The 12459-nt window shown below is 35.2% G+C and overlaps 1 protein-coding gene across 1 annotated transcript in view; it reads left to right on the top strand.

The window, feature by feature from the left end:
- The window catches only part of TNKS (tankyrase, TRF1-interacting ankyrin-related ADP-ribose polymerase), a 142992-nt gene that overhangs the window by 17788 nt on the left and 112745 nt on the right, over positions 1–12459 (top strand). The window lies entirely within an intron of this gene.

Genomic DNA, 12459 nt, shown 5'->3' with positions numbered 1-12459 from the left:
TCTTTTATAGATATCTAAGTATATATATGTATACTTTAGATTTTGCTTTAGTGTATAATATTTTTCATTTTAAAATCTAAAGCTTGTAGAGGACAAGCCTAGTTTCTTTTGTGTGTATCATCTGTTTCTTCATACTTAAGACAGTGGATGGTTGTTTAACCCATGGCTAGTTGGTTTATATAATTGTTGTCTTCCTGGATGGCATCCATTTCAGTTTAATTAGTTATATTTATAAAACTCAAATGTATATGTCATTTTAAAAAATATTTTTATTGATTTCAGAGAGGAAAGGAGAGGGAAATGAAGAGAGAGATAGAAGCACCAATAATGAGAGAGAATCATTGAATGGCTACCTCCTGCACGCCCCCACATGTGCCCTGACCAGGAATCAGACCGTGACCTCTTGGTTCATGGGTTGACACTCAACCACTGAGCCATGCTGGCTTGGCTTAATTTATTTTCTGAGATTGGTCCTCCACCCTCCTGCCATTTCTGTTTAGGTAGGCATAATTGGTTTCTGAAATTCCCAAATGAATAGACTGATGTAGAGATCTTGAGAAGATAGGTAAATAGAAGTTCTGTTATGGGACCTTTAAACTAACAAAGACATCTCTTGAATCTTGATTTAAAAATTCCTGCTGCCTTCACACTCTTTACATGTTTACCATACTCCCATCTCTCCTTATAGTCTGTGATTCTCCAGTGAGAAGGGGACAGAGCATGTTCCCTCTGGGTTCCTCAGCAGGGAATGGAGAGCTTACTGGCTTCCACAGCAAACAGTCCTGAAGATAATAGAGGTGCATAGTCTTCTAACACTTATGGGATTTTCAATATTTGGAATACTCTAATATCTAAATTTGAAGCAACGTTTCTCAGCCAAAGAGGGGAAGATTGAATGAACAATCAGAATACATATCCAGGACTGCTTAAGGGGTCAGATAAACACCTGAATGAAAAGATAAAAATAAAAAGATCCCTCTGGGAAATGAAAGTGTAGTATGAAAGAAACTTCCTGGGACCAAAAAATATCTAATTTTTTTTCTAAAATAGAAAATTCAATAGATAAATTAAAGAAAGACCATGTTAGTTGTCTGGAAGATCATTTGTGAGAAATGTCCCCCAATACAGAAGTCATAAAGAAATAAGTAAACCCAAGAAGTCAACATTATTTTAAAATCTTACATATGTATGAGTTCCAGAAGGTAGGGGGTAGGGAGGAGGAAGAAATAACAGATGTAGAGATTAATTATAGTTAAATGATAAGCAGAGAAAAACTTGGGTCTTGAGATTGAAAGGCTTATGGAGTTTCATGCTGTATTGATGAGAAGAAACACTGAGGAAGATGTATGAACTTTTCCCTGTAGAAAGAATAAGTTGCCTACAAAGGGGAAAAAAGGAGATAAAAGACTTTCCATTTACAACTTTGAAAGCCTTCTAAAAAGAATAAAAGAGAAGGATTAAACTGTAATTCTCTTGATAAAGAGCAGTGCTTTAGCTTTTGGGGTGTAAGAATGACTGAATAGAGCAAGTGATATTATTTTAGAGAAATAAAGTTCCTGCCACTTGTTTTCTTTTTCTTTCTCTTTTCTTTCAAATAATTCTTGGGAGCCCAAAATTCAAACTGCTACTTAAAATCTAATAATTAGAACTTTAAAAAAATAGCTTTATTTTTTACACTCAATGGCATTAAGTCAAAGAGACCTGGGTCTTTGAGCAAATTACTTATTCTCTTTAGCTATTAAAATGGGGGTAATAACTACTTCATATAGGTGTTAAAAAGTTTAAATGAAGAGAATGCAAGTAAAGCACCTTAATGTAATATCTGTGTAGACAGTGCTGTCATAATTTCTTACCCTGCCCTGCTTGTCTGGTTTCTTTAACCATATCTTGTTTTAGTAACCATGTTTCATTGTAATTCATAGCCCTTATTACCTGAAATTATATATTTGTTGAGTTATACTAGTGGCCCGTTGCATGAAGATTCGTGCAATAGGCCTTCCTTCCCCCGGCTGCTGGCACCGGTTTTCCTCCGGCACCCGGGACCCAGGCCTTTGGTCCGGCAGCAGCAGCGAGGCTTGGCTTCTCCAATCTGGCTGCTCCTAGCCCCTCCTTTTTTTTTTTCCAGCTCCCTGAGAGGAGCCAGGGCTCCAAGCCCCTCCTTGAGCAAGTTCAGGGCCAGCGGGAAGCTTGGCTTCCTCTGTTGCCTGCGTATGCAAATTAATCGCCATCTTTGTTGGGTTGATTTGCATAGTCGCTCTGATTGGCCGGTGGGTGTATGCAAATTAATCGCCATCTTTGTTGGGTTGATTTGCACAGTCGCTCTGATTGGCCGGTGGGTGTAGTGGACTGACAGAGTGATGGTTAATTTGCATATTTCTCTTTTATTAGTGTAGATATTTATTTGTTTGTTTTCATCTCTCTGTGTACTCTATTTCTACTCTGTGCCTGACTTAGAAACACAGGAACCTTGTCTACCTTATCTTGCACTGTATCCCCACTGTAATATCCTCTGTGTCAACTCAGAGTAAAATGTTTATTCTGTGCCAGAACCTCATGGTGGTTTGCCAAGCATCTTTTCATGTGCTAGTTGTGGCCATTGGTACACATTTTTTTGGAGAAATGTTTACTTATATCCTTTGTTCATTTTTTTCAATTGATTGTCTTTTGTTATTGAGTTGTAAGAGTTTTTTTTTTAATATATTCTAGATATAAGTTTCTTACCAGATAAATGATTTGCAAATATTTTCTTCCACTCTGTGTTGTCTTTTCACTTGCTTGATAATGGCCTTTGAAGCAAAAAAAAATTTTTTTTAGTTTTGGTGATTTGATTAATAGTTAAGTCTGCTTTTTCCTTGTTTGTTTGTGCTTGGTGTCACAAGTTTAAGAATCCATTGTCAACAAATTTAATAATCCAATCCCATAGGGCTATGAAGATTTAACCCTATGTTTTCTTCTAAGAGTTTTATAGTTTTAGCTCTATTTTTAGGTCTTTTGATCCATATGGAGTTAATACAGTGGGGCCTTGACTTATGAGTGTCCCGACTAACGAGTTTTTCAAGATACGAGCCGTCTCTCGAGCTAAAATTCGGGTTATGAGCCAGCTTCAGATACCCCACCGCTAGTTGGCGCAGCGAACGTCACAGTGCACGCCACAACATCAGCCCAGCATCACGTGTCTCACTCGTTCACTTTTTGATTTGACATACGAGTAATTTGAGTTATGAGCTCTGTCACGGAACGAATTAAACTTGTAAGTCAAGTCCCCACTGTATTTGTATATGATGTGAAATACAGGGGCCAACTTCATTCTTTTGCATGTGCCTACCCACTTTTTCCATACAGTTCATAACATTCCTTTATAACACTTTTATTTCTGTAAGCTTGGGAGTATTGCACCCCTTTCATGTGTGATTCTAGTTATTTGAGTCTTATTTTTTTCTGGGTCTGTTTAAGCTAAAAGTTTGTTAGTATATATTATTGTGCACCTTAGTAGTTCATTCCTATTTGTTGATGATGTATAGTGTTTTATCATATGGATGTAGCACAGTTGGTGGATGTTGGGTTGCTTCCAGTTTCTGAGTGTTCTGAAGAAGGCTTCTGTGAACATATTGTTTCATTTCTTGAGTGGATGCCTAAGAATGGAATTGCTGAATGGAATGATAAGTATATGTTGAACCTGATAAGAAGCTCTAATGTTTGAATGTGATGAGCATATTTTTATGTGACTACTGGTCATTTGTGTATATTTATTCTTTGGGTGGTCTCAGTTCAGATCTTTTGACCTTTTTGGGGGGTATTACTATTGTTGACTTGTGAGAGCTCTTTTGTGTTATGGACATGGATCTTTGTTTGATGTGTGTATTCTAAATGCTTTCTCCCAGTCAGTACTTTGACTTTCGTTTTCTTAGTGGTATCTTTAGACAAGCAAAGGATTTTATTTTTGGTAAAACCCAATTTGTCAGTTAAATACAAATGTATTTGGTGTCTCACTAGCATTGGAATAATAAAGTAAGATTTTTATTAGACAATTATTTTTAGGTTAAAAACAGTTTCTAGTGAAGCAAGATTATAGTTTTAATTACATTGCGGAAATGCAGAAAGCAGTTTTTTGGTTTAAGGGTCTCTGAAGTGCTTTATAACAACTTGTTTAGGATATATTTTTTTAATTAAAATGAAAGAATAAGCTACTCCATAATGAAAAATTGAACATATTATGTGGCTTATATTTAAGATTTAAGAGTAAAGTCAAGTATACCTTGTTTAATTAGAAAATAATTACCTAAAATGCACGGTTATTTCTGTGTTGCCTGAATCATTCCATAACGGAGCACTCATTAATTCCTAACAGTTAAACATTTTTCTTCTTTTTCTTTTTTTTGGTTTATGCTTTCCCTCTGCTTTCTGAGATCAAAAGACACATAGATGTTCTTTGAGCTATTTCTTCATGTCATTGACTTTGGTAGAATTCTCATAGTTTTTCATATTCCCATAGTATTGAGGCAGGAAGTCTGAGCAGTTTAAAATATCAAGGACTACTCTTTTAAAAAAATTTTGTTTTTATTGATTTCAGAGAGAGGAAGGGAGATATAGAAACATTAAAGATCAGAGAGAATCATGATAGACTGTCTCCTGCATGCCCCCTACTGGGGATTGAGCAGAAACCTAGGCATATGCCCTGACTGGGAATGGAACCATGACCTCCTGGTCCATGGGTAGATGCTCAACAACTCAGTCACACCACATGGGCAAGGACTAGTCTAGAAATATAGTAGTCCTTTGTCCACTGAATATATTTACTTCCCCTTTTTTCCCTAACAAAATGTGAGTGGGAACAAAATATGTAACTTCTGAGCAGAAGTGTTAAGAATAAGAGCACAGTTACCATATTTTGTATTTTCTTATCTTGGTTATTTAGGGTATCACATTTTAACACAGAGCCCTCTTCAGTGTCTGGGCCTGTGAGTAAGGAAACTCCCCTGCTGTCATTTTCTCAACTTGTAGTGTGAGCAAGAAATGAACTTTTTTTGCTAATAAGCCTATGAAATTCTGGAGCACTTTGTTATAGCAGCATAATCTAGACTACCCTGACTGATAACACATTATTTATGAAATTAAATTCATAACTAAAGATAAATAATAAAGAAATTATTACTTAAGAGTAATGACTTATCTGAGAAAAGTATATCTTGGAGGTAATCCCCAAGTGAACCAGGGTCCAAAATACAGTATAAAATACCTTCCTGCTTACTAGTTAGCATATGCAATTGATACATATATAGTGATGAATTAAATTACAGTTGCTGTAATAAAAATATATTTACTTTCTAATTTGGCTGTAGGACCAGGTAACTGTCTCTTAAACTGAGTCATGTAAGGTGTGAACTTGAACATGCTCCAAATAAGTTAGTACCTTTTTATATGCTCCTGTAGTATTCTGCTTAGGTCTTACTTGGTTCTTTTTGCCTGATAGATTGTTAGTTCTCTGTGGTAGGGAAGTAACAATAACCTTATTCCTTCTTGTGTTCTCATTTCTATCACCGGTATCTAATTGTATACTCAAGAAATGTGTATGGAATGACAAATTCACAAGATGGCGCCTCAGTTCTATCTAGATTTTTTGCATTAGTCTGTGTTGGTGTGGGTGATGAAGCTGAGTAATTTTCTATTTCTTCTTGATTAGATGATAGTTTGAGGTTCTTTCATTTTAAAGTAATGTGAATTTGCAGTATGTCCAACACTCCCATATTCAAATACAAATATAAAACATGTTTTATAGTCAGATATAAATTGTGTCACATTATCTGCCATTTGTCAAATCATTACTATTCTTCATTAGGATGGGTTGTTGAATGGTGATTCTAATCAAGCATTGACTTTTGGTTACCATGGACTTTTTATATAAAGAATGGGCAGTCAAACATTTGTTGTTGCTACTTGCAGATTAAACCCATGAGTTGCTCCTGTCAGGAACTGAGGAGTTGAGGTAGGGAGGAAGAAGAGAGAAAAAGGCGACGCTGGTAAATTTACCCAAAATTGCTGTGGATAGATGATACACAATAATGAAAAGTTTTCCCATGAGGCACCTCAAAGTACTTAGCTAAATAATTTTAATAATATTTTCATCCTATGCCTGAGGCTAATGATTCAAATTCCCTACCATTTACCAGTGAAGAAAGGAGAAGGTTGTTAGTTTGCCACCTTCTATAGAGCTGATATAGAGTTGTTATAAAAGAAATCTCTTCTTAATTGAGAACTAAAAATTCTCTCTGCTTAGTGAGATTAAGAGTATGTTTACCGATCAGACCATCAAACCTCAGGGAACGTAGGGAAGGGTGGGGTAAGGGGGAGAGATCAACCAAAGGACTTGTATGCATGCATATAAGCCTAACCACAAAAATTAAGCAAGTTTAATTTTTTTTTTTTTAATCCTCACCAAAGGACATGCTTAGAGGGAGGGAGGGTTACATTGATTGGTTGCCTTCCATAGGTGCCCTGACCACAGATAGAACTCTCAACCTAGGTATGTGTCCTGACCAGGAATTGAACCAGCAACCTTTTGGTTCACAGGAGGACACTCAACCAGCTGAGCCACTCCGGCAGGGCCAGGGCTCTTTATTTAGTCTGTCATATTATCTATCCATATGTCATCCATAAATGAGCTAGACTAAGAAAAATCATTTCCCACACCTTCCTTACTCTTCATAAAAATTCATTGAAAATTCAGCAAAGCCTTGAGAATTTGATTCACTGGCTTTTGTTTCATTATTGTCTCATTTCCCTTATCCTGCCAGAATACCTTCCTTTGGCATTTTTAACTGCATTTTTCCATATAAAAATTGAATTGGGATCTTCTTTAAAAAGTCTCAATGTAGTATTTTCATAAAAAAGTAAAACTTGGCAAAATTCCATACCTGTATACTTACAAAGGAGAAGACAAGCCAAGAATGCTAGTAATTTTTCCCCTCTGAAATAATCCCCACTGATAGTGAGCACCATTATTTTGATGACTTGCCTGTTTATCTTCAGCTGTTTTCAAGAAGGTTAGAATATTTATTCATTTACCTAATAAATTTGGGACTACTTAAGTAGACATTCTGGATAATGGTGGCAAATATGTGTGTTGAGTTTCATATTTGTATATTGCATTTTATTAGAATAACCAGAAAAACACCAGTATGCATGCCTTTATTCTCCTAAGGCCTTAAGAAATAAGTCAAAGGTACTTAAAGTAGGAAGGGAGAGAGGGAGAAATTGTTTAAAAAAAAAAAAGAAGAAAAAACCCCACATTTATTTTTTTAAAAGTGATAAAAGGCTTTGCTTATTGCTCAATCTGCCCATTAAAGGAATTATTTATACATTTGCATTTACTTCTAGGCTAACCATGATGGCTCAGAACAATCTGTGGATTTCAGTGAGATGCCTGGCTTAAGTTCGAGGTTGTATGAAAATGGTATTTGAGGCAAATGGCTCATGTAACTCAGTCAGTTCTCACTTTACAGGTTATCATGTTATCTGAAACTCGTTTCGTATTAGAACTGTGTCCTCACTTTGTGCAGTTCTGCAGGAACTGAGATTCAGAGGAGGTCCAGATTGATGATAAAGATTTGTTGAGTCCTTCTCACTCCTTCCCAGCTGACCAAAGTAGAAAGTTGTAACGTATAATAATTGCAATTTCAGGCTTTAAAAAATATATTATGTACTCTCTTTGTTCTTTTAATTATTGGAATCTGTTGATTGTCTTTAAAATGGGGTGAGTGTTAGGCTTTTTAACGGAACCCAGGATGAAGAATGTAAATCTCTGTGAGTTGTTTCATTCTGCCCTCAGATATAAGTAAAACATTAAGAAATCCCACTGTGTGTCCAAATATATATTTTATGTCAAACCTCTAAAAATTTCAAAATTTGCTCTGATATAAGTAATCGTGATTAGAGATAGAGGGAATATATTTTATTTTGCCTGTTTGGGGCACAGCTTTGTGTTGTTGGCCTTTTGAAAAGAATATGTTTGAGCATGAGGATTGAGGGAACAAGAGTGGGAAATATGGAAATATTCTAGTGGCTCACCTAAAATGGAACCCTAGCTGTCATGGATCGTTTTCCATGTCATTTCCATGTTGTGGTTTCACATTTTCCCACAGGGGCTTGTTTGATGAGATACGAAGAGGATATTGGCCATAGGAGTAGATAAGGTATTTATGACCAATATATGCCTTTCAGAATTCACATAAGGGGGGAAAACTTGAATTTTACAGTTCTGGGATGACCTTGGCTTGCACTTGTGTAGAAGGATAAGATAGAAATTAAATGAGTGAGTTTAGAAGTAGGTATGAATTCCATTTTGTGATTTAAAAACTGATCTTGCACAAATAATTTAGTTGCCTTGAAGTTCAGTGAGCATCATACCTACTGCTTTGGGTTGTTATGGGAAGATAGTGAAGTAAAAAAGCAGGAAGAGCCCCAGTAAATGCTTGTTTCCTTCCACTCTCTTTTCCCTTGGGTGGTAACAGTCAGGTGTTCTCATAGATCAGTTTTGTATACTGACACTGTAAAAGCTGAGTGACTGACTAGTTGGCAGTTACCATATGCTGCTCTTTGTTGCCATCAATGTGAATTAGTGTTATATCCGTTGTTTCATATCCTTTGTAATGTCGTCAACTTGAATTCTGATTTAGTAAGACAAAAATCACACACACCCCCATTGCAATTTAGGTCTTTTAACCTATTCAGTGGGGATGTTGCAGATAGGATAATGGGAAATTATAGTGTAACCGACATTTTCCCCACAAATATTTTAATAGCTGAAGTATGAAGTTATAGTGATTGGCTATGACTGAGCATAGGTATGAATAATGATTAATATTTTTAAAGCAAATTAATTATGAGTAGATAGATCTTCAAGCTGCCAAAATTGTAATGCATTTGGAATGAGAGAAGCAAAAGTAGAGAAGGGATTACGTTTAAAAAAAAAAAAAAAAGACAGTCTTTTTCTCCTCAACATAGGAGAAAGGAGCTGAGGTAGGATATAAAAAATGTGATTGAATACTGTCACTAAGAATAATTGATTGCTAATAGGATAATTTATTAAATCCAAAAAAAGAAAACTAATTATTAAAAAATTATTTGGTAAATTTCTCAAGAAATGAAAAATTAAGAGTTCTATTCTTTGGCTCCTTCAAATTGAAAGTACAACAGTATATTTAAGTTTCAAGCTGTTGTATCAGTTCTCAGAGGTATAGGGGAATACTAGTAATAATTGTGAGATAATTTCTTAAGAAACTGAAGTTCAAAGCAGAATCAGAATGTTATGGTACAGGTCCAGTCCTGTGTTACTTGTGAAAAATGCTTTTATATGTTTAATTTTAAACCTAGTAACTAGTAGCATTAAAACTTATTTTAATTGGTCTTAATGTTTTAAAACTAATGGAGAGTTTGCATGGAATACTAATAAAGTCTTGAGGCCTTGAGAGAGGGCAGGTGGAGTTAACAATTTAAGGAATGATTCAGAAAGGCTCTCCCAGAAACAGGTTGAAAGCATCTTTTTTCATATAGTCATTGTCCCTCAGAACAGTAAAAACTTTGTGATCATGTAATAAACTTATGTAGACTGTAAATTTATCTGCTTAATTTCTTATTAGTGTTTCACTTAGCTGAATCTAGTCAAGTTATAGAAAAAGTAATCTCTCCCTAAATAAAAGGGAGCATAAAACAATAATTGACTTGGCACAAGTGAATTCATTGTTCCTAGGACTGTTGCCAGTTTGTCTTTATTTCAACCCAACAGATATCTTCTTTTACCATTCTCTGTGTATATGATTCTATTTTTGAAAGTAGATGAAAAATCCTGGTTGAAGGGACAGGGGATTTATTGAGTCCCTGTTATGCACCAAGTACCAACCTAGGTTTATATATATATATTGTCTCATTTAATTATAACTGCAATCCTCAGAAGTAGGTGGTGTTTTATGAAAGAGAAAAGTGTGATTGACAGAGGCGAAGTAACTTGTCTAAGGTCAGACAATTGCTAAGGACAGAGGAGCATTCTAAAGCCCAGGTTTGTCTGACTCCTGGACAGTATTTTCTTTTGGAGTAGACTGGGGGATTTCTATGTAGAGACATATGATTTATTATAATCATTCTCATATTTATTCCAGTGCCTACTTTATCTTCCAGTGCATTGTGGTTTGTGTAAGCAGATAATGCTGATTTCACAAATATATTGTGGACTGGCTTAACTCACTATTGTAAAAAGTGTATAAAATTGATTTGAATGTAATATGGAATATTGAACATAGAATAATCTATATCTAAGTTACTCAAGATGGAATGGCCTTTTAAAATATTCTCAATTTCCTAAAAATATATATATTTTTTAAAATCTTGATTTTATATATTTCTAGGAAAACTTGACAGTAGGAACAACATTTAATTGGGGGATTTTTTTATTATAAATTTTCATGTCAAAGTTTGGTCATAAAGAACAACTCTCCCACACAGGTGGTGTGGCTCAGTCGTTGAGTGTCAACCCATGAACCAGGAGGTCATGGTTCCATTCCATTTCCCTTCCTCTCTCTATAATAATTTAAAAAAAATTTTTTTTAAAAGCAAAACAGCTCTCCCACATAAATTCAGTAAAATTTTATTTACTTGGATTAATTTTTTGAGTGAGTAATCATATATTTTCTAATGTCTCTTTTAAAAATTCTTCTATACTCATGCCTACTATATGCTGGCCACTGTTCTAAGAGCTCTTCAAATATTATTTGTTTTGTCCTCCTAATAACCTGTGAGGTAGATACTATTATTATCTTCTGACTTACAGTAGAGGAAGCACACAGAGATGAAGTAGCTTCCTAGGGTCCCAAAATGAGGAGGAGACAGAACTGGGATTCTAACCCACACAGTCTGGTTCCAGAGGACCAGCTCTGGACCACAGCTTTGCTTTTCACCTTAGCCATGGCATATTGCCATTAGTAAGTGAATCAGAGTTAGTAGAGAATTTAAAAAACTGAATGCTGTCTTATTTTTTCCAGTGAAGTACAAGGGAAAAGTTATAAATGGGTATCTATCTATTGAGGCACATTATAGTCAAGGTATACACTGAGGTGAAATTAAGTAAAGTATCACAAGTAAGTTAGCCCCAGATGTAGCCAGAATTCTGAATTGTTGGTGACTTTTGTATGAAAGGCAGAGACTAAAATGTTGTCTTAAAAACCTTGACTTTTACACAGTAGAAAATTACTTCTTGACTATTTTACTTAAGGCTTATTTCTACAGCCTCTGAATCATCACAGATTTTAAATTAATGGATTTTTTTTTATATTGGTCTTATTTGTCTAACGCTGTCACCCTATTTAATGTTGTTCACTTGACAGGAAGAACAATCCAATTATTTCTCCATTGGTTACAAATTAATTACTTTAAGTAGCAGTTTTAAGACAAGTATTATTTTGGCAAACATACTTAAACAGCATGCATAAAGATAATTTCTGTCTGAAAAGAATTATCTCTCTCATTTCTCTCTTATTGGAAAAATAGTACATATGTGTTATAAACAGAACAGTATAGAAATGTGTAAAATAGAAAATGGAAGTCCCAAATCTTTCACTCAGAGATAGTATACTTTTTGTAAACTTATTAATTTACCATGAATAAACACATCTCCATAATTCTTATTGCAATAGAGACCCATTGAGGTGTTGGCACAAGACTCTTCTCTCAGAACTAATGCCTCATTTTTATTGGCTCTTCTGTCTTTGGCTAAACTTTTGAAGTCCAGAACCAGATATTGAAGCAAGTCGGACCAAAGTCTCTTTAGTGAGAGTTTGAAATTAAGATTCAGATGATATAGGTGTGTGTGTTTGTATCTAAGGGAGGGTTGCAATGGTGCTGAGAGATAGGATAGACAGAAGCAGGATAAATTTTTGGATGCATTTCTGCATTTGCTTTAATTGAGATACCTATATTCTTTAATATACTTTCCTGTTGTGTAAGCTAGCTAAAGTATTTTCTCCCTTACTAATTAAAAACCCTCTAATTGAAAAAGTCAGTACTCCAAGATATATTCATAGATTACAGTATCTTAAATTTAGAAGGATCCTTGGAGGTCATTTTTTACTATTTATGATTATTTTTTAGAAACTTATTTATTAGTTACTATTGTACTTTACTGATTTACTATTTACTTATTTCCTATTATGTTTTTAAACCACAGAACTCTTTCTTCAAATTAAATCTAATGCAAAAACCCAAAACTGTTCAGCCCTGACTGGTGTGGCTCAGTTGATTGGCCATCATCTTGCTCACTGAGTGGTTGCTGATTTGATTCCCCGTCAGGGCACATGCCTGGGTTGTGAGCTAGGTAGCCAGTTGATGTTTCACTATCATATTGATATGTCTCTCTCTCTCTCTCTCTCTCTCTCTCTCTCTCCCTCCCTCTCCCTCTCCCTCTCCCTCTCCCTC

The sequence above is a fragment of the Myotis brandtii genome, unplaced genomic scaffold (assembly GCF_000412655.1).
Source record: "Myotis brandtii unplaced genomic scaffold, ASM41265v1 scaffold185, whole genome shotgun sequence".
NCBI classification, from domain to species: Eukaryota; Metazoa; Chordata; class Mammalia; order Chiroptera; family Vespertilionidae; genus Myotis; species Myotis brandtii.
Note: the sequence above shows the minus strand (reverse complement) of the source record. Positions and strands in the feature narration are given on the sequence as shown.